Source organism: Eschrichtius robustus, chromosome X (assembly GCF_028021215.1).
Source record: "Eschrichtius robustus isolate mEscRob2 chromosome X, mEscRob2.pri, whole genome shotgun sequence".
In the NCBI taxonomy this organism is placed as follows: domain Eukaryota; kingdom Metazoa; phylum Chordata; class Mammalia; order Artiodactyla; family Eschrichtiidae; genus Eschrichtius; species Eschrichtius robustus.
The window spans coordinates 131,840,064-131,863,351 of NC_090845.1; the positions used below are offsets into that span (position 1 = coordinate 131,840,064).

The following is a 23,288-nucleotide window of genomic DNA, read 5'->3' on the forward strand; positions in this document are numbered from 1 at the left end:
CAGCTTGTCTATAGAATTGCTGGGACTAACAGGGGTTAGTCCCAAGGCTAACAGCTTGTCTATAGAATTGCTGGGACTAACAGGGGTTAGTCCCAAGGCTAACAGCTTGTCTATAGAATTGCTGGGACTGGCATCCAGGTTTCCTGATTCCAAGCACTTTCTGCCAGAGCCCAGTGGCCTGTAGCTACATCGAAAAGTTTTCATTTCTGACCACTTCCGTCTTCAGCTTTCTCCTTTATAAGGATGCCCTTCCCTTTCCTCCAACTTCCTCCACTTCAGGCCCAACGTAGGGAACCTGGTAGAACAAGGTGATCGCAGCCCCCAGCCTGCATCAAGCCGAGGCGGGGTGGGGACTGCCGGGGTCAGAGTATCATCACCAGGGCCCTTGGGGTGAGTGTGCTGAGGGAGAGAAGTAGGAAACAGGCCATTTCCTCTCTCAGGCCTGCTTCTCCCCCAGGAGGCTGAGGGTGGGAGAAGGGGCATACCTAGCCAGGCCAATGGTGTAGGCCCCTCCTGGTTCTGCCTGCTTTACTTCCCCCAACTTGGGGGAACAGGATGGAGCCCAGAACCTAGGAGGCACCTCTAGTCTGTGCCTTAGCAAAAGCAGGCGGCCATTGGTGGGGATGGGTGCAGGATGCCCTACCAGAAAGCTTATCGGAGAAGCAGCCTCTGTCAAGTCTACTGCTGTTCCCTCTCTGTTGTGCAGAAGTCCCTGACTGGGAGGCCTGCCATCTCTCCACACGTCCCTGCATTTGAAGTGTGTGTGCACGTGTGAAACACAAGGAAGCCTGAAGAACCCCCAACACACACACAGACACTCACACATATACTTTGAACTGTGAGCTGCAGCCCCAGCCTGAGGGAGAGCAGGACTTGGTCAAGACTACGGCCAGCTCGCCAAGGGCAAGGTGGGAACGCCTCTGCAGGGTTCAGCCTTTACAGTTTTCCAAGTGCTTTCACTTTTCTTCCCTACGTGATCCCGTGATCCCGCAACAACGCTGTGAGGCAGGCAGGCAGGGGTCTCGCCCTCCATTTCACAGGCCAGAAGACTGGTCTTCTCTCTCGGCCCTTTCTGCTTGGGCTGCCTCCTTCTGGAGCTGGGCTGGGCCGGGGCTGGACCCAGTTTGGAGGTGGTGGAGAAATCTTCTTCAGTAACCACCTCCTTAGGACGAGGAGTGTCCTTGCTCTGTGCCCTGCCCCTCGCCCCCCACTCCCATTGAGCAAAGGGCTTCAGCCTCATCCTTGAATGCAGTGCCTACGGTAGGCAAGGCCTCCCACCCAGCGGCCGCCCTCCCTCCATCCAACCACAGGGCCCTCTCTCCCTCTGCTCCAAGACTCACAGGTTCGGGAATTCGGTTACTGACGCAACGCACGCAGTCAAGAAGCTTTAATGAGCACTCTTTGAAATCGGGTACAAAAGTGAATGTGCTTCAAAGAAGTTCCCAGTCTGGGGAGGGGAGCTGACAGGGCAGAAGGGTAAGCACTTCTCATCAGTGCTATGAGAAGGGCTCTGGGGGAGGGGGGAGCTTCTAATTCTGCCTGGCCCCGAGCAAGTGCTATTCTGCTGCCTTTCTAGGAGTCTGGTCAATCCAGGAGAAAGGAAGAACAAGCGTAAGGGGCTGGAGGGAGGAAAGAACAGTGGTGCATCCAGAGAACAGAAGGAAGTTCCCTGTGATTAGACCAGAACTTGGAGTGAAGAGAGAGGGAAGAGGCACATTGGGAGACGTGGCTGAAGAGTAGGTGGGGCTCGCGTCTGAAGGGCCTTGTTACTCAGATGAGAAATCTTGACTCTTCAGTAGCGTTAATGTGTGTGTGTATATATATATATAAAATGATATATGGTTATTTACACACACAGACACACATATAGTGGTATCGTGTTTTTAGATGCTGGAGTACTAAGAGTAGAAGAGGCAAAAAACGGCATGTTAAAGTAATCCTATTTACCGTCATTTACCTGAGCTGCTTATGTATAACTATAATGTAGCACAAGGACTATTACAGATATTCTATGAGTATTTTTTTCTAACTACACACTGAATTATCTTCCTGAAATTGTCTTTTTTATTCCTTTCTTTTTACTGGGTTAATGGTCGCCTGTCCCAAACCTCAAAAAAGTAGAAGGAACTTTGTCCTGAAATGTTTCCTTTCACTAAGTCTCAAGAGAGTTCTTGTAAAGGTGCTGACGCAGCATGAAGGACACCAGAGTCAGTGAAATTTTTTTCCCTTACAGTATCTCAACTTCACGCAGCCAACCCTATGAGCCCCCAAATAGCTCAATTTAGCGACAGCCGCTAAAGTTTTATCTAGAGAAGTTTTCCCTCTGGGTTTCCCCCTTATGGGAGAAAAACAGTGAGACGCAAAGAATAATTCTCGGACTACACTTCCCAGCGGCCTCCGCTCGGCGCGTAGTCCAACTTCTCTTAACAGGGGTGGCCCCTAGCATCTTGGTCCCGCCCATTCCCGGCACCGTATTTAGAACTACAACTCCTAGCTGTCTCCACGCGCCAGGCCCCTGAAACAGGGTTTCCCAGCAGCCTCCAGGGCGAAGAGCCCCGCCCCTCGGAGCTGCTCCCCAGGCTTGGCCGGCGCCCTCTACCCGCCCCGCCCCCGGCACGTGACGCACCCCCACCAACCGGCGCGCGGAGGAGGGCGGCGGGCGGTGGCCGAGGGCGGGGAGGCCGCAGGGGGCGGGCCCTGGAGGGGGCGGAGCGGGGCCCGGGAGCCGAGCAGCCTGGCAACGGCGGTGGCGCCGGGACCCCGAGGTGGGTGCGCGGTCGCGGCTGGCCTGGCTCCGAGCCGGGCGCTGCGGGGATCCGTAGTGGTGGGGGGGGGGGGGGCCGGGAAGAGGAAGTTGGGACTCCCGGGGCCGGCAAGTCCCACGGGGCCTCGCAGCACCCGCGGGGGTGGGCGGGGGGAGGGGGATTAGCCCGAGTGCCTTCGCTGTCCCGGCCGGCTAGGGCTGAGGCCGGGGAGCAGCAGGCAGGTGCCTCCGGCTTCCCTCGTTCTCCCCGCCCAAGGTCCCGGGCCGGCGGCGGGCGAAGGTAGGGACAGGAATCGGGCCGGGAGGCTGGGGGAGTGGGGGCGTCGCGGCCGCTGCCCGGACTTTCCTTCCCAGTCCCGGGGCGGCGAGCGGGCCGAGCGGCGACGCGCCGCGGCTGGTCCTCACCCTGGCCCTCCGGGCGGGGCGGGTGCCTGCCGCATCCCCCGTGGGTCCTGCGGAGGGGCCGTAGCCCGGCACTGTCCGCGAAGACTCGATCGGCGCTCCCGGCCAGTGTTTTTGTGCCGTGCACGGGAGGTTTATCTGCTTTTGCAACAGTTGAGGGAAGATCTGAGGAGGGAACGCTTAGTTCCCTGATACGCAGTCGGAAGTATGCACAGGCACGAGCAAGCGCCCTTTGCCGGGTTGCCTCCCTTAACTGTCTTGCTGCGCTCAGGAAGTGAAAACTAATTTTAGTTTTTGCCTAAGCAAATATGAAATCAATCTGCTGCAAAAACTATATCACGGGCTTTATAGACGCATGCAAAGTATGAAGCGAAGTGGATTGAGACTGGTTTTTAAACGGACATAGTAGACCTTCACAAGAATGGAATCAGGCCGTATTAGAATTGACTGGGACCTTTACGTTTATATAGTTCACTTGTTTCCCCGATAGGGAAGCTAAGGCCCAGAGAGGTTAACTAATGTGACAACTTAATGGCAACTTAAAGGCAAAGCTAATATCACAAGTCAGGTTTCCGGGGGCATCTCAGCATCTGTGTAGCCTGGGTAGTTTTTATCACAGCTCGGTTTTGTTCCTTGTGAAGTATCCACCGTAGAGTCTAGAGACCGAGCCAGCGATTTTGTTGTAGTCCAGACCAGGTTTGAATTACCTTCAAACCAGTTTACCAGCCAGATAAGACTCTTAGGCTTGTTCATTTATAGACAGCTTTCCCTTTCATCCAACATATATATTGGGCATGATCACTCGTTCACCAGATTTGACTCTGAATGACTTTTGGCTGTTTCACAAAACCCAGTATACCCTTGAGAGATTCCACAGCACGGAGGCGGTTCAAACCAGAGGTCCTGCCACTGTGTAGCAGCTTCCCGAGGTACTTGAAAGTGGAGAGCATCCGTAGGGGCTTTTAGAGTCTAGTATGGTTATTTAACGATTGGCCTCCTTACCTTAAAATTCTAACTTGTATTTATTAAGTTGTCAGTGGGTTCATTCATTAAACGCAGAATGCCCATGCTGTGCCCGCAGTGTCCTGAGTGCTGGGAAGACAGCAGACGGCACCACTGACGAGGTCCCTGCCTTACAGAGCTTCTGTGTGGGGAAGCGGACAATAAAAAAATAAACAGTGATAGATTTTCCGGCGGAGATGAGCTCTATGAGGAAGAATAGAGCTCTGAAACTCTGACATGACCATCCAGCAGGCCAGCATGATTGAGAGGGGGTTGGGTATCACTTAGCATCGCTAGTCTTAGATGGTCAGCGGCGGCTCCATTAAAGCAAATCGCCAAATCCAAAAGTAAATCTGTCTGAATCCGGGAGATCCTACGGGGTCATCATTTCTCCCGCCATTGCCTCTTGGATGATCAGTTTGTCACAGCCTCATTTTTACTTGCGTTTTCCCCTCCCATGCGAACAGTAAGTGGTTTCAAACACCCAGGGAGGCGCCCTTCAAATCCCTCGCCATCTCAGTAGCTGCCTCACTCCAGCTACGGAAGGCCCTGCTGACTGAGGTCAGGGTTGGGTGTTGATCCCATGCCAGTGTCTGCTGGCTGTGAGCTACCTGACAACGAGGATTTCTCTTCCCGCACACTGGTTTGTACTGGGAACCTGTCATGTGAAGGGATCCTCATTCCTTGTGTTGTGTGCTTTGTAAAGAAACTAGTTCAATTTGAAATTAGCTCTAGAGTCAAGAAGCACCCAACTTTCCCAGAAGAGTGCCAATGAAATGGCATTAGTGATAACTTACCATAGAATTTCATCTGCTTAGTACCTTTTCAGTTCTCTCCTATTCTGTATGTTCAGTGGCTTCAAAGCAAATGTTTTCATTTTTATAGGTTCCAAAAAATCATTAAAGTTACTCAAAAAATACGCCAATATTCTTTGTTCCAAAATGAAAGGAGGATTAACAGAATGTAGTTACTTTAAAAACCACTGAAAGAACATGGGGTTCTTGCTCTTATTGGGGGCTCCAAAATAAGGAGAAAAGCGGAGCCTCTTCAAGGCTTAGGCCACATTTTGAACTGGTGGCCAAGGATTTCAAAAGGCCAGAGTTTCTCTTATTTCCAAAGTTTTTTCAATTTTATCAAAGAATAAGTGGTTGTTTTCATTACTTGCTAGTAATTTCCCTTCCCTGTTTCTGACCTCTTTGAAGTTCTGCTTTCTTTATTTTCTAGTTTCTCTGTTCATTATTCCTTTTTGGCAGATGGGGGGACCGGGGCTGTCGTTCACCTTTAAGGTGTTTACTCAGGATTTGAATTCTATCTAACTTTGGGCGAGTTCCTTACTTCTGTGCCTCAGCTTCCTTATCTGTAAAATGAAGATACTAACAACCGTACCTTCCTCCCAGGGTTGTTGGCCAGCCTGCGTGATAAGGTATGTTAGGTGCTTACAATAGCATCTTACACATAGTAGGCACGCAAGAAATGTTAACTGTTACTGACTTGAGCTACATGGAACTCCTTTCTTTTAAAGAAAAAAAAAATGATTCTAACCATGTTCCAATAAACTTTTGGAAATCCAGTAAGCATGATTTTCTAGACATTTCCTTGCATTTCCTTGTTGACCCGAGCTTTGAGTTTCAGGTGACATTGGCAGCAGCTCACACAGTTCTTGCACGGCTAAGTTCTCTTTACTGTTTGGACTCAGAAATTACTCGAGCCCATATGTTGTTTGTTGCTACAGACAGGACTAGAGCAAGAGAGGCTTTCTTCCAGTTCCTCTCCCTCGAGAGCCAGAGAGGACCAGGAGACCCAGTTGGGGTTAGTCGAGTGAGATCCAGTTGCCATCCTGTAGTCAGAGGATGGTTTCTCATGTTAAACGTTTACAGCAGATTTATCCACAGGACCACCAGGAGAGTTGCATCCTTTTCTTTTTAAGAATGTAGCAGGCATCTCTTCAGAAAATTGGCATCGTGCACTAGTGCTTTCTGTTTCTACCCGAGGAACAAAGAGTGGTAAAGGAGCCTTGTGTCTGTGGGAGGTGGTAGAAAGCCCCCTTCTTAACTCCGTGACACTGGACGAGTCATTTCGCCTCACTGCTGGTGGTTCCTCCATTTGTAAGACAGAGCTAAGACAGCCTGTACCACCAAGCTCCCAGAGCTCTTCAGAGGATCCAGTGTGCATCAGCGTCCTTTGCAGACTGTACGGCGTTATTATTATCGCATCTGTGCGTTATATAAGCCGTCGCTATTTGGAGAACTGGTGTGAGAGGGCAGCCTCCTTCCTGTTCTTGGCCCATCTCCCCCCCCTCCCGGAGCTGTAGGTGTGGCCTCTCTGACCGCGCCCCCCCCCCCCAGCTGGTGTCAGCATTGAAATATGCAAGTGTTTTGTTGCCTCTCTCAGACCTGAAGCCATTGGTACACCTTGTGAGCTTCCATTTTGTTTATTCCTAAAATGATAGTACTGTGTAGCCAACAATCCCAGGGCGATAACGAGGTGATCTCTGCACCAGGGAATATTGCCTGCCTTTCCTGTCTCAGAATGGAAGCCTTTCCTTTTTTAAATCAACACTTTACCTTAGCTCCACAACGCAGCTTGAGGCCCTGCCGAGTTCCTCCACTCCTGGGGTCGGAATAGGAAGAAATCCAGGGACTTGATTGCTCTCAGGTCCACAGCACCTTCCCTGTTCGAACAGGATGGGTGCCGAGTACTCTTCTTGTTACTTGAATTTGTTTCTCAGGATCTTGAAATGACTCCATAAGTAGCTCTGAAATTTCATGTATGTTTAGTGGTGCTCTGCCTTGACTCTCGTGATATGTAGCACCTGCGTATTTCAGCAGTAATTTTTTTCATCTTCCAAGCTTGTAATAAAGAGGGCTGAGGTTGAAGACTTTTTTTCTGGGCAGGTGAAACCTAACATGGCCCTGTACACGCAGTGGACATTTAGTAAATGTTCTTTGACTTGAACTGGACAAGGGGGCATAGCTTAGAATTGTTGGGATGTGTTCATTTCAACAAATTCTGTTATCTGTCTAGAGATCAGAGAACCCGATGAGCACAAGATGAAAGGGAGCTCATGCTTAGTCTTTCTTTCCATGGTCGATTGGCAAATGAATAAGAAAGCGCTGAGTCCAGTGGGGCGAGAGGTCCCACACGTTGCTCTCCTACCTTTTTCTTCCCAGCTTCTGGATTTTTAGACTATTGTCACCAGTAGTTTGAGTTTAGGTTTGTTTTTTGCTTTGCTTGTTGGTATGTTTGGGGGTGGGAAGGGGTAAGGGAAGTTGAAGGTAATAATTGAAAGTAAAAATAGAAGTAACTTGTTTGTAACTCATTCAGCTCTTATTCCCTTGCCTACAGACCTCAGCAACACGGTGATGCCCTTTCTTTACCTTGTGATAATTGTTATAGGTGATGCCCTTTCTTTACCTTGTGATAATTGTTATATATTGCTATCTTGTCCTTGGGCATTTTGTGAGAAGCAGGCACTGTGTGTTTCCTCTTCCAATGGAACGGGCTGCTCCGCCAGGGTGTCCTGCTTTCACCTTCACAGGAGCTCTTGAGGCGGAGGTGGGTCATAAAAGGGATTCTTAGCATCAGGTGGTGTTGCTTGAAATGCCCTTGTATGACCCTCAAGTTCCTTTATGGCCCTGGGACGACTTAGGCGGGGACTGAGCCGTCAGGGTTCATTCCAGCGGGCCTGGAATCGGCCCGAGCTGTTTTACTGGAAGAGGAAATGTACCTGCGCAGCAGTGACCAGCTGCGACCTGTCAGTACTATCCGTGCGTCACAGTGAGAAGGAAGACTTGCACTCGGTTCCAGTGAGACCCCAGGAGGGTGCTGCCGTTGACACTGGTTGTGTGGCAGGCAGGATAGAAGAACCCCCAGTCAGGATTCCATTTTGAGCTTCCTGGTCCTGAGATGTTCTTGCACACGTCGGTGCTCCCGGATCTGTCAGAGAGAGTGGGAGTCCCTGCCGCCCTCCCAGGTGGAGGACAGTCGGAGCTGGCCCTCACCTCTCTGTAGCCCTTGCTGCGAGACATAATAACTGATTTTTTAAAGTTGAGGCTGAGTGTAACCCTGCTGCCATTTCCTTTCTTCACTATTATCAGCTCTGAAATGACATGATCCTTTCTCCAGAGCTTCCCATCATGTCTGTGCCACAAAACAGTTTTTCCTTGTTGATAAAATTGTTCTGATGCCCGTGCTCCTGGGAGCTTAGGAGAAATACAGAATCTTAGGCCCCCGTAGACCTACACAACCAGAATCTGCAGGCTAACAAGACCGCCAGGTGATCTGTATGTAAATTAAAGTTTGAGAAAGTTGGTCTAAGTAGCAGTTCACATCCCGGCTTCCAGATCCTTTGGGACCACGCTGTTCATTAGAAAAATAATTCAAGCCACATGTGTAATCCCGTTTTCCTAGTAGCCGCGTTAAAAAAGACAGATGAAATCAATTTTTATAATATATATTATTCAACCCAGTATGTCCAAAATATTATCATTTCAACATGTAATCAGTATGATAATTAGTGAGATGTTCCCCTCCCCTTATTTGCACTAAGTTGTCGAAATCCAGCAGGTATTTTACATCTACAGCACGCCTCAGTTTGGACTAGCCATATTTCAGGCTCCACATACTAGCAGCTCCAAGTGTTGGACAGTATAGCTTTGAGAGATACATTTTGGCCTTGATTTGATGATGATGTCATGAGATTTGCTGTCAATGCTCGAAGAGCAGTTAGAGCCTCTGCTGCCTGGGTAATAAGTTGAATTAACGTTCGGTGTAATCGGTGCGGAGCCCTTTGCCCGGTGCTACCGCGTACATCTCATTTGAATCCTCACAACTTTGTTTCAGAGAGTTCTTCTCTGGGTTTCAGCTTGGTAACCTGTATTGAGAAATCGCCATCGGTAGACGTGTGGAATGCAAGCTTCTTTCTCGGGGGCATCTTCAAAGGACTCAAGGGACGCCTCTCCTCTGGCTCAGGGCGGAAATGGAAGCTTCCTTGCGCGCTGCGGACCTGCAGACCCGTGGTTGGCCACGCTGGCTGCTCATTAGAATCACCTGGGGAGCCTTAACGACCTGCTGCCCCAGCCCCACCCAGACATTCAGATTTATTTGATGGGGTGGGAGGGAAGAGATCAGACATCTGCATTTTAAAGAAGTGCTCTGGGTGATTCTGGCGTGCCGCCCAGCTCGAGAGCAGCTGTCCGCAGCTTTGCTGCGCCGAGAACCACCCGGACTTGGGGTTGAAGTGCAGATCCTGACTCAGGGGGACGGGGACGGGCGGAGAGCCCTCCTCCCGCAGGCGACGCGGATGCTGGAGCCGCGGCCCGAGCTCTGACTCCGAGGAGCCTGCGCTCCAGAATCACCTGAGGGCGGTTCCCAAACTCCACGTTCCCTGGCAGCTAGCCTGGAGTTTCTGATTCAGGAGGTTTGGGGTGGGGCCCAGGATCTGTACTTGAGAAAGCACGATGTTTTCCATATTTCACCACAAAGTATTATGTTGACTTTAGGGTTTGCGTAGGCGCATTTCTAGTGCACTTTTTTGGGGGGCGGGGTGGTGCAAATGGATGTTGAGTTTTATCAACCCCCGTTTCTGCCTTTATGGAGATTTGTCCCTCACCCTTTAAACCTGTTAATGCGATGGGCTATTTTAAGGGATTTTCTGATATAACTTGGTAGCGTTAACCAGGTTTGCATTGCTGGCATGGACGCGTTTCTTACTGCTGGGTTTGTTTGGTAATATTTTCTTCAGGATCTTTACATCTGTATTTGTGAGTGAGATTGGGCTTTAATTTTACTTTCCTCTACTGTCTTTGTCTAGCTTAGTATCGTTTTGCTAGCCTTATACAGTGAGTGAGAGCATTCCCTTTTTCTGGTCTCTGGAAGATTGTATAAAACTGGAGTTATTTGTTCCTTGAATATTTAGTAGAACTTGCCCCAGAGCCAGCTGTGCCTGGTGCTTTTGGTGTGGGAAGGTTTTAAACTACCAGTTAATATCTGCCATATCTGTGCTTACATCTGTCTTTTCATTCTTAAATCTTCATATTGTTTGTTTGTGCCTTCTCTCTTTTTTTCTTGATGAGTCTTACCGAAGGTTTGTCTAGTTGTGGTTATGCACTATGAGGTTTGTCACTATGTAGAAAGGAATGAGCAGAATTGTATTCTCCAGCGTCTTTTTGATTAACTTTAATGAAACGATATGATTTGAAAGTCAAATTTTTACCAAGGTATATTCTGAAAAGCTTTACTTTCACTCCTGTCTCCTGCTGGGCATGCTGTTTCTCCCAGTCACTCCAATCCATATTATTAGTTTTTAATTCATTCTTCTGTGTTTCTTCTTTTGCACATTTGAGCTAGTGCACACATGCGTGCACCACACACACACACTCTCACACTTACTGCATTTCCTCCCTTTTCTTACACCAAAAAAGCATACTACATACACTATTCAGCCTCTTGCTTTCTTTTTTTTAAATAAATTTATTTATTTTATTTTATTTATTTATTTTTGGCTGCATTGGATCTTCATTGCTGCGCACGGGCTTTCTCAAGTTGCAGGGAGCAGGGGGCCCCTCTTCGTTGCGGTGCGCAGGCTTCTCATTGAGGTGGCTTCTCTTGTTGTGGAGCACGGGCTCTAGGCGTGCGGGCTTCAGTAGTTGTGGCCCGTGGGCTCAGTAGTTGTGGCCCATGGGCTCAGTAGTTGTGGCCTGCGGGCTCTAGGGCGCAGGCTCAGTAGTTATGGCGCACGGGCTTAGTTGCTCTGCGGCATGTGGGAGCTTCCCGGACCAGGGCTCGAACCTGTGTCCCCTGCCTTGGCAGGTGGATTCTTAACCGCTGTACTGCCAGGGAAGTCCCAGCCTCTTGCTTTCTTCACTTAAAATATACCCTTGAAATCTTTTTCTCTTCATTCTCTCTTCTTTCTTTGGATTTATTTTGCTGCTTGGATGTTTCAAAACACAGTATTTTTATTATTATTTAGTTCTAATATATTCTGATTTCCGTTGTGATTATTTCATTCACAGTGGAGTTGTTTAGAAGTTTATTTTTAAATTTACAAATATGTTTTCTAGGTATTTTAAAAACTGATTTCTAAGTTAACTGCATGATGGTCAGAGAATGTAGTCTGAATGCTAGTAGTTCTTTGAAGTGATTTGACAGTAGGTTTATATAGATAGTATTCTGTGGTTGGCTTCTTTCATTTAGTGTAAAGCTTTTTATATTCATCCATGTTTTGTCATTCATCGTGTATCAGCAGTTGGGGACTTTCTTTTGCTAAGTACTGTTCCATAGTTTGGCTGTAACAATATGTCCATGCACTAGTTGATGAACTTTTGAGTTAATTCAGTTTTTTGGCCGTTATGAATAAAGCTGCTATGAACATTTGCTTACAAGTCTTTGTGTGGACTCATATTTTCATTTGTCTTGTGTAAATACTTAGGTGTGGCATTGCTGGGCCATATGCTTAGTGTATGTTTAACTTTACAAGAAACTGTCACGCTATTCTCCAGTGTCTGTGCCATTTTGCGTTCCCATCCCACTGGCAAAATAAAGTATGAGAGTTCTGTTTGGGCCACATTCTCACTAACACTTGTTATTGGTTGTCCTGTTAAATTGTAGCCATTCCAGTGGGTGTGTAATAGTAGTTCATTGTGGTTTGAATTTGCATGTTCCTAATGACTAATGATGGTGAGTATGTCTTCTTGTGCTTATTGAGCATTTGTATATCTTCTTTGATAAAGTGTCCGCTCAGATCTTTTGCCTGTTTCTTATTGGATTGTCTGTCAGTTCTTTATATATTGATATTTTGGATACAGGCCTTTATTAGATAGGTAATTTGCAAGTACTTTCTCCTGAACTGTGATTTACTGTTTCATTTTCTAAACTGTGCCTTTGAAAGAGCAAAGGTTTAAGGTTTTTTTATTTTTTTTTTTATTTTTATTTTTTTTTAGAGCAAAGGTTTTTAATTTTGATGAAGTCCAGTTTATTGGTGTTTTTCTCTTATGGTTTATGCTTTTTGTGCTCTAAAAAAACTTTGCCTAAGGTCACAAAGATTTCCCCCTGTGTCTCCCTCTAGACTTCTGCAGTTTTAGCTCTTTGTTTAGACCTATTTTGGCAGATAGACCCTAGGGTGGCACCCCTGATTTCTGCCCCCCACCCCCATGTTCATACCCTGTGTAATCCCTTCCCTTGAGTATACGGCTTTCTGAGACCTTGAGCAGAGGATCCCGGTGAGGCACGCCCAGACTCCTGACCCACGACCCACACAAACTGTGAGATAATTAACATGTGTTGTTTACAGCTACTAAGTTTGTTATACAGCAGTATAAAACTAATACTTATGTGCTTCATTTCAAGTTAATTTTGCATATTGTGTGAAATAAGGGTCAAGATTCACTTATTTCCATATGGACATCAAATTGTTCCAGCATCATTTGTGGAGAAGACTGTTCTTTTCCCACTGAATAACCGTGTTACCTTTGTTGGAAGTCAATTAACCATTGCTAGGACCTCCAAAAGATGGGCCTAGTTCTGCACTCTGTTCCGTTCCATTGATCTATATGTCTAATCTTATGATGCCAGAACCACACAGTCTTGATTACTGAGGCGTTATAGTAAGTTTGGAAATTAGGTAGTGGAAGTGCTCCAACTTTGTTCTTTTTTATTCCCCCCCCCCCGACCCCCGCAAGATTATTTTGGCTATTCTTGGTCCTTTGCTTTTCCATATCAATTTCAGAATCATCTTGTCAATTTCTATGACAAAGCCTATTGGGATTTGATAGAGATTGCATTGAATCTGTGGATCAGTATTGACATCATAACAATGTTGAGTGTTCTGATCCTTGAGCATGATATATTTCTCCATGTATTTAGGTCTTCTCTAATTTTTCTCTGCAGTGTTTTACAGTTTTCAGTGTATGGATCTTGTACACATTTTTGTTAAATGTATCCCTAAATATTTCATTTTTGAAATTAATGCAGATGATATTTTTATACTTCAGTGTTCATTTGTCCATTTCTAATGATACAAATACAATTTTTTATGTTGATATTGTATATCATGCTGACTTTCTAAATTTATTTACTAGTTCTAGTAGTTTTTCTCTAGTATTCTTAACGATTTTTTACACAAGTGACCATGTTGTCTGCAAATACAATTTTAAGTCTTCCTTTCAATATGTTATGTCTTTTATTTCTTTTTCTTGTCTTGTTAAAGTTGCTAGGATCTCTAAAATATATCAAATGCAAACAATAAGAGCAACCGTCCTTGCCTTATTCCCACACTTGGTGGGAAAGCATTGCATCTCTCACCATTAAGTAGATGTTATAGGTTTTCCATAGGTTACCTTATCTATTCCTAGTTTGCTGAGATTTTTTTAAAAAAATCATTATTAGATGTTGAATTATGTTTGTAGAATCTATGTCTCAGATATAATCTTCAGGAAGATAATATACCTCATGAATAGCCCTGTTGACTCTACATATCACCACATTCGTACTATTATCAACCACCACTCCCCAGCTTTTCCTCCTAGTGTCGATAACAGAATTTCCATCTGGAGCTTTGGGGATTCTTTTATTTTTCTGTGGAGCAGCATATACAGTCATCCCCCAGTATCCATGGGGGATTGGTTCCAGGACCCGTTGTGGATACCAAAATCCATGGATGCTCAAGTGCCATAGTCAGCCCTCTGTATCTGTGAGTTCTGCATCCGTAGATATGGAGGGCCGACTGTATTGCTCCTTCAAAAGCCGTGGCAATTCTGTGTCGGATTCATGTGTCATTGTTATGGGACTGGAATTTCTTCATCTTCTTTCTTTGCCATTCTTTTGACACTGGTTTTGGTTCCTCTTCATGTCCTTGCCTTTTTTTCTTAGATTATTTCTTCCACATCTATGAAAACTTCCTCCCTGCTAATATTGCCAAGTTCTTGAAGTGTGTGCGTGTGTGTGTCCGTAGCAGGGATGGGTGGCCACTTGTATTTGTGGCTGGAATAATAGGTAACTGCGCCAAGTAGGAAGATAACCGTTGTCCATACTCTGGGTCACTGCAAGTCTCTCTTTCTGAAACTCCAAGGCTTCTAGTGAAGCCAGTCTTTGGAAATTCCCTTTAGACACTCCTTTAACTACTATGGCGAAGTGCCTATTGCACAGACTACGAGTCCTACTGCTGATCTGTGTTAACCTTCAAGGTCAACCTGCTCTTGTAAATTGGGACTAATTAAGAAGTATCAAGCCCAGCATTTTTAACAATTGGGAGATCTTAGGCAACATTTAAAAACCTCACCTGCTGCTTTTTCTTCTAGCCCATGTAGAGAAGGGACAGGTAGCTCCAAATCAAAATTTTCCAGCCCAGTTTTTGGAACTCTTCTTTGGAATTGCCTTCAGAGACCATGACCATGACAACTTTTACAAAATATCCTCAATGGAGTCAAATCTCTGAGTAAAGACTTGGCATTTGGCTTCAGCCCCAAATCATTTTGAGGCCCATCTATTAAATAAAGAGAGTGGGCACTCATGGGAAGCATTCTTTTTTGTTTAAAAATTGAGATATGGTAAAAGTCATGAGATGGTGTCTTATCTAGCTTTAAGCTCTAAAAGCATTTTCAAAAGAATTGGAAGAATACTTTGCATGGTGACAGTGTCCCTGGAATAAGTACACACCATCAAAAGGGATGACTTTGTAGAATAACTCATCTAGCTACGTGTGCTCTGATAGACATTTTTAACCCTCATTAAATTTTGTCCTTCTTTTTAATACACTTTGACAAGACTCTTCCACAATACAAAGTACTACTGCAGTCAAACAAGAAGGAATATACTGGCTCAGGGCCTCACAGACATGGATTTGGAGGGGAAAGTCACTATTTGGTTAATCATATTTAAAATGAAGTCTAGTGTTCTTTTTTGTGACCAGATTTTATTACATAGAGATGGAATTCCAAAAAAAATTTTTTTATTCAGCTGTGTAAGCAGGAGGCATAACGTTTTCATTTTTTAATTTGATCATCAATTAGATAATTCAGAGCAACAGACATCTGTTAGTGGGTGTAGTGGGTAAGAGAACCAGACTGCCTGGGTTTGAATTCCAGTTTCGAAAGTTCTTAGCGGACATGTTTAACCTTCCTATTCTCAGGGTTGTGTGTTTTCATATGAAGGGGTATTTATTAGTAGTTGCCTTATGAGGTTGTTGGCAGTATTGAAGGAGTTCATCTGTGCTTAGAACAATGCCTAGCACGTAGCAGAAAATCAGTAAATGGAAGCCAGTTTGCTTTAATTGTCTATTTAACTTACACCTGTTCGTTGTCTTTATTGCTGTTTAACTTGTCTTATATTTATTCAGCTCCCCAACTCCGTTGCTAGCTCCTTGAAGACCTATCTCAATTTTTTTTAGAATTTCTCACCATGCTCCAGAGTAGTTGCCTAGTATGCATTTGTTGACTGATATTGGACCTCTTTGGAAACAGGATTAAATAATTGTATATGCCGAGTAAGGAGTATCTCAGAAATGATTAGCCTGGTGTCATTTCATTATTTCTTCTAGGAAGCTATATTAATATTTCAGTGCTGGTTAACTTAATAGGTGTTCAGTGAACGTTTATATGTGGATTGACAAGCTAAATTGTTCTGGTAACCGTATGTCGACCATTTTGTAGATTGTTAATTTCTGAAGCTAACCTCTTGCTTGCTCTGCTTTGCTTTGTGTCCCCATAGAAGATATGTTGGTAGGCTTAGCCCCCCGTAACTCAGAATGTCACCTTATTTGGAAATGGGGTCACTGCAGATATAACTAGTTGAGGTCATACTGGAGTAGGGTGGATCCTTAATCCAGTATGGCTGGTGTCCTTATAAGAAAGGAGAGCACCACGTGAAGACACAGAGACACACAGGGACAACACCATGTGACAACAGAGGCAGAGGTTTGGAGTGATGCAGCTGCAAGCCAAGGAATGCCAGCAACCAGCAGAAGCTAGGGGGAGGCAAGGAAGTTTCCTCCCCGAGAGCCTTCACAGGAGCATGGCCCTGCCAACGTCCTGATTGCAAACTTGTAGGCTCCAGAACTGTGAGGGAAGAAATTTCTGTTGTAAGCCATCCAGTTTGTGGTACTTTGTTTCAGCAGCCCCAAGAAACTCAGACTCCCATCCATTATTTTGCCCTTTTCCCCTTTGCTGCTTGAATTAGAGTTTTGACAACCCTGGGATTTCATTTCCTCTCAAATGGTTGATTTGCCTCCATTTTCATCCATTATCCATCTTCTCCGTATATTTTGAAATAAAAAAAAAAAATGTTTCCTGCAAGGTCAGACAAAGGTGTTGGAAAACCTGGCACACAGATGGCATCGCAGTTCTGACACGTGTGCCAGAAGCTGTTCGGAACGTAATAGCGGAGCCTGGAGCCAGTTCACGTGACCGCTGAGAAGAGAGTGGAAAGCAGCGTGTGGAACGGTGGACCGCTCTGCAGCAGGGAAGAGGAGCAGAGCCCGGCGCCTCACATCCACATCCGTGGCTCTCACAATAGTGCCGTGTGAGAAGAGCAAGGGCCTGCAGAACGTGTAACCATTCCACCTACGTATAAAAGTTCAAAACCCCGCACACTCAACGTATTATTTGGGGATATATCCATATGTAGAAAATGATACAGGTATGCAAGGGAGTTATCAACGCAAAGATCAGCCGTAGGGAGGGAGGCTGGAGCACCCTTAATGCCCAAGGACTGTCTCCAAGATCACGCAGGTTTCTGAGGGTGGAAGTGTATTCACTGACTCATCAACTGAGGGCCCGGGCCGCTCCGCACGGCATCGCAGTGGGAACCAGCCCTTGGCCTTAGGAAGCTCTGATCCAACAGAGAGACGTAAAATGTCAATGGAGAGGTAAGTGCAGTACAGCATGAGAAGTGAAATGTTAGAAATTTCTGCAACATACAGAGAAATGAAGCATGTGCGTTGTGTGTGCGCGTGTGTACATGGGCAGAAGCCTCCTGTGTCTTGAAGCAGTTACCTAAGGACCGAGTGCCAACACAGCTCCTGCTTCTCCTCCCAGTGAATGTGTCTGGAGGAATTGGGCTGAATGGCAGGTTGTCATCTCCAACCTTCTCTCCTCTCTTTGTTTTTCTAGAAACTGCGCATCTGCTCTTCAGTTTCTTTCCAATCCTTCCCCTCCAGCGCTAATTCCAGTTGGAGGTTTCATTGTTAATAATGCCCAGTCTGGGAAGGTCTGTGGGAAGTTCGATGTTCTGAACCAGCACCTTCGTCACTATTATAGCTGTGGCTCTTATGTGTTTACTCTTACCTTCAACAATTACCGTTTTCACTTCTGTGTAAGAAGGTACTTTTCACTTGTAAATTGAAAATACACTTTTGGGGAATAGTTTCTCCCCGGGGGGAAAATAGTTCTGTCATGGAGCAGATCAGCTGGGTTCATGAGTTTGGGAATTGGCAGGTGGATGGGGAACTTGATCTTGTTCCTATTTTAAAACTTTGTTTACCGGCAGGTATTTGGCGGTTACAAAATCCATTGGTGAATTTAATGATCTGTTTAAGTGTATATAAAATTACTAGGTAGCCTTTTTACATTAAAAAAAGTTAACCTGATGGTAGCTGGCTTTTCTAATAGTTGCTTTAGCATACCAATTTTAAGTTACGAAGCATTTCTAAAGTTACCCTGTTCCATGGCCACAGCGCATGCCGCTGGAGCCAATCAGCTGTCTTGAAGATGTGCCATTTGTCATGAGGAGACCAAGGACTAGGCTGAATGGATCAGCTCAAATCCATCACTAACCACTGGAAAAAGTGATTCAAAATGCATTCTTCACTGAATCTGAATTATAGTGTTTTTAGCCAAAAGGTCTTGGCAACATTTAAAGAAGTGGAAGTAAGTGTATTGTGATCTTTAAAATGAATAGTAAATATCAAAATGATACAAAGAGTGAGTTTCTAAATGAAATACTGTTTAACATTTTATAATTTCCAAAGAAGAGTCATCAAAACAATGTCCCTTGAGCCCTGAGATTTGATTTGGCTGAGTTAAATCAAGAGGCTCTAACACATGTGTTGGAGGTATCTTTTTGGACAATAAGCCACTTACGTTGACAGGGGCTACTCTTTTGGAATAACTACAGTTAGATCTACTCTGAGACCTCTAGTGTATTTCTATATCCTTGAGTCGGAATAGAAGGCAAAGAGGCAAGATCTCCATGTTAGGGATCCCATGGAAAGTTTCCCTGGGCTAGGAGTTGAGTGTTGTCTTTTTTTTTTTTTTTTTTTTTTAATGGAAGTAGGCATGCTTTGAGAATAACCTGCTTTAAGGCTGTCCAGCACTTTGCCAAGATTAGGTGGATTATCTTAGAAAATGTGTGCAGAATGGTTAGGCAGTGTTAGATATTGTATATTCTATGGAAAATCCGGCCTAGTGTGTCAGCGCCACTTTGAGGAATGACTTCAAAGCATCTCTTGTAAGAGGAAGGGACCTGGTATTTGAGTGCCTCTGTTTTGCCCTCTGCCGTGCCAGCATTTTACACGTTACTTATCACCGCCCCATGAAGTAGGTAGTATCGTGCCCATTTCACAGACAGAACTGCAGTCTGTCCAAGGTCGAATGACTATTATTAACCAAGTGACAAAATTGGGATTTGAAAGCCAAACTGGTCCGAATACAGATTCCCTTCCTCTTTTCAGCTGTGTCACACAATTTTGCAGCTGGTCATAGTGCGTTTTTACAAGGTATAAGCTACGAATGGTGGGGTTAATGGCTTACATATTAGTTTAAAAGTCTGTCCTACAGAGTGAAGTAAGTCAGAAAGAGAAAAACAAATACCGTATGCTAACACATATATGTGGAATCTAAAAAAAAAAACGGTTCTGAAGAACCTAGGGGCAGGAAAGGAATAAAGACGCAGACGTAGAGAATGGACTTGAGGACACGGGGAGGGGGAAGGGTCAGCTGGGACGAAGTGAGAGAGCGGCATGGACATATATACACTACGAAATGTAAAACAGATAGCTAGTGGGAAGCAGCCGCATAGCACAGGGAGATCAGCTGGGTGCTTTGTGACCACCTAGAGGGGTCAGGTAGGGAGGGTGGGAGGGAGGGAGACGCAAGAGGGAAGAGATATGGGGATATATGTATACGTATAGCTGATTCACTTTGCTATACAGCAGAAACTAACAACAATGTAAAGCAATTATACTCCAATAAAGATGTTAAAAAAAAAAGTGCACACAGACTGCTGGTAGAAGTGTTAATAAAACAATATAAAAGATTAAAAAAAAGGACATTATTATTTACTTTGGCTGAAGAAATTTCACTTGGAAATAACTTTATTTTGATAGTTTAAGGCAGAGGGTGACAGCCCATTTTTGTAAATAAAGTCGTGCTGGAATACAGCCACACCCCTGTATTTCCGTATTGCCTGTAGCTGCCACAAGGCCTAAAATAGTTACTCTCTGGCCCTTCACAGAAAAAGTTTGCAACCCTTGTTCAAAGCAAAATGTATAAAGATGAAATAAACTCCTACTTTTGCAGTTCATTGTTTGTCTTCACGTGGGATGAGCAAGTATAGAGGTTGAATTGATTGTTCCTGGTCTCTAAATGGCTGGGGTGTGAACATTTCTCTTTGGTGCGGGGTGGTTTGGTTGAGCGCATCTTAACACATCTTTTTCATTTCTTGCCTCCGAGGTGGCCTACAGTCAGAGCAACTTTAATGCAAAAGTCAGCACAAGTTAGTCTTGTAAATCCTGTGTTTCTGGGCATTCAGGTGCAGAACAGAACTCTCTTTGCGAGTGGTTCTCACTGGGGGCGAAACTCCCCCTAGAGGCCAAATTGGAAACGGGGGTGTTTTTGTTTTTAGTGTAATTTGTATTGAAAAATACGTTATTATAAATCACTGTCCTTTTATTATATTTCTCCTTTATCCTGGAGCTCAGGCATTATATTGATGATTTTTAAAATTGTGGTTGGTTTGATAATATCCCTGACTTTCACTGCAGGCTAGCCAAAGGGGCTTTGCACAACTTTGTTTTATAACAAGGGGAGCATTGGGTCTGGGAGTACTGAGCAGCTCTGCCCTGAGTATTTGGCATTTTTTTCAAAACAGACTTCCAAGTAAAGAAAGCTCCCTTCGAAAGACTTGGAATTCTGGACTCAGAGGCTGCTTGTGCAGGACTTCTTGCTCGCTGGCAGCCTTTTGAAGTTGGTGTGCAGACTGGGTAGGTTCCCACAGCTCTCAAGGGAGCCTCCAGAGAGAGATCACCTGTCAACTTCATTTAAACAGCAACACAGAGTAAGAAAGCACAGCGCGTAAAATCCAAAGAGGAAGGCCTGTGTGCCTTTCGTCACTGTTTGTACACGGAAAGTGCGGGAAAACCCCTAATCAAGGGCCATCGATTGCAAATCGGTGACCATGGCAACTGAGCTGCCCTTGGAGTTTAGATTTTGCTTGCAAAGGCCCAATGAGGTGGAGGTCAAATTTATTTTCTAATTCTACTGCTTTTAGATGTTTCCAGTAAGGGTAAAAATGGTCCTTATTTATTTGAGAGCGTTTATAGTTACGTCTGCCGCAGGTGTTTTGTGAAATCCTATTTTTCATATGCAGTGGAGAGGGGATCAGTTTCTTAGTCTGGAAGAAGGGCTTGGGGGAAGAGGTCTTTGTACCTTAATTTGAAATATCTATTCCATTGTAAAGTCTGTAGTGCAGGATGGTAGGTTCTTTTTGGTGCAAGTTCCTTATGGTGCTTCAAGGCGCCAGAAGTTAATGCCATTCTGCTGCGCAGAGCCATGGTGCCTTGAGCGTCTTGATTAGCCAAGGATTGGTTTTACCCTTTTTTTAAGCTTGCATAAATTTCTGGCTTAAGTGAAATACCGGGCAAACAACAGTTAAGTTTTTTGGCCGAGTCTTTATTAAAGCCCAGTTCATTCATTCATTTAATGAATACCTATTAAGTACCTACTGGGTGCCAGGCACTGTACCAGGTGCTGTAACTTGCAGCATTAAGTAAAACAGACCAGAATCCTCATCTGCTGGGGGCTCGTATTCTGGTAGGGGCTTGTATTCTGGTGGGAGCTTGTATTCTGGTGGGAGCTTGTATTCTGGTGGGAGCTTGTATTCTGGTGTGTGGGGTGGACAGTAGCAACAGGTTATCTGAAAGGTGGTAAGTGGTAGGGAAAGGAGACAGAGGGAGAGAGAGGGGCAGAGAGAGAAAGAGAGGAGGGAGACAGAGGGAGAGGGGGAAGAGAGGTGAAGGGACACAGAGGGAGGGACAGAGAGGGAGATACCGTGAGACCATTGAGGTTAGTTGGCTTGAATTTAAAGAGAGACACAATTGAGGCCATGTTGTGACTTTAAAATTTGATTTTTTAAATAATGCCACCTTTATGTAGCTTTATTTGAAGGGGTCGGGGCGGGGAGGGTCTCAGAGATTGCTTGCCTAGATGAGTTTTCCTAACTATGTTTCTTACTCTAAAACTCCTTCTCTACTGAGACTGGGACCAGTCTCATCCAACCTGGTTTCTTGAAAAATAGAGATCACTTGGACGCACTTTTCCCTGGGTGGAAAGGATACTGCCGTGTTAGGAGACGTCAGCTAGAGCTGGTCCTGCCACTGACTCACGCTGGGGTCTTGTCCTACCCTCTCTAGGCTTTCCTGTCATCTTCTCTGTAATAGGAGAAGACTGGGCTTAAATCATCACAAAAGTTTTTTTTCAGGATCAAAAAAGATAGAAGTCTACCTTTGGTTAGATTCCTGAAATTAGCATATATATAGGGAATTAAGTTTCAATTTTCACTTTAAAGCCAAGGTAGCCCAAATTCAATGTTTTTTAAAATTAAAAGGATTGAAGCTTGATCTTTAGGGGTTTGGGGCAAAATACACTATAACCAAAAGGGTAGCTGACTTTTGTAAACTTTACTATAGCTTCTAATTATTATTGAACCCCATTTAGACCAACAGAGATATTTTATAGATGAAGATATGGATATTAGAGACAGCTCAGGGCCTGCACTCACCCATCTAGTACATTTTCCACAGCTCTGCACTGCTTCCCAGGGTCCAAATGAGACAGTATTTCCATGTACTTTTTTTTTTAATATAAATTTATTTATTTATTTATTTATTTATTTATTTATTTATTTATTTATTCATTTTTGGCTGCGTTGGGTCCTTGTTGCTGCGCGCGGGCTTTCTCTAGTTGTGGCGAGCGGGGGCTACTCTATTGTGGTGTGCAGATTTCTCATTGCGGTGGCTTCTCTTGTTGCAGAGCACGGGTTCTAGTGTGTGGGCTTCAGTAGTTGTGGCACACGGGCTCAGTAGTTGTGGCTCGTGGGCTCTTGAAGCACAGACTTCAGTAGCTGTGGCGCACGGGCTTAGTTGCTCCGCAGTATGTGGGATCTTCCCGGGCCAGGGATCGAACCCCTGTCCCCTTGCATTGGCAGGCGGATTCTTAACCACTGTGCCACCAAGGAAGTCCCTCCATGTACTTTTTCAAGAGAAGCTTTATAGCTAGATCACCACTGGCCACGCACTATCCCTGTGGTAATTAACTTTCTTCCTAGTATTTCTAGGGTCAGACCTAATTTGTAGAAGAATTGGTTGTGGCGTCAGCATTCAGTTATTATCCTTTCATTGTTGAAAAGGACGCTAATAATTTGTCAGCAAATATATCTGTGTACTGTTCTAAGCCCTTCATGTGTATTACTTCATTTGGCCCAACTATGCTGTAGTAAGATAGAGATAATAGCAACTGAAGCCCAGAGAAGTGAAATAATCTACCCAAGGTCGGCTCAGTACCTGTGCTGTTCAGTGTCAGGCTGCTCCAGCTCCTGTACATTTCAAGGGTCTGTTGCAACCTTTCAACAAAGAAAGGCTCACTGATGACATTTGAAAGCAGACCTCATCATGGAACTAACCCATGTTACCCGGACCCTTGGATTTCTCAGCTTTGTACTCAATCCAGCTTTTAATAGTAGCATTTTCTAGGGTAACTCTAAAAATGAGGGCTTTAGACATAAAGACTGCATATTATTTGATTCTGTTTATATGAAATGTCCAGAATGGTCGAATCTATAGAGATAGAAAGCAAATATGTGATAGGGGCTGGGGGAATGGGGAGTGATAAGTGACTACTAATGGGTATGGGGT

At 45.0% G+C, this 23,288-nt stretch overlaps 1 protein-coding gene across 2 annotated transcripts in view; it reads left to right on the plus strand.

Annotated features, from left to right (window-relative positions):
* The first annotated feature begins 2,708 nt into the window (after window positions 1–2,708).
* The window catches only part of MTM1 (myotubularin 1), a 104,314-nt gene continuing 83,734 nt past the window's right edge, over window positions 2,709–23,288 (plus strand). For both annotated transcript variants that reach the window (XM_068532983.1, XM_068532982.1), the window contains exon 1: window positions 2,709–2,765. The gene's annotated coding sequence lies outside the window, so the exon portion shown is untranslated. The remainder of the gene's footprint in view (window positions 2,766–23,288) is intronic.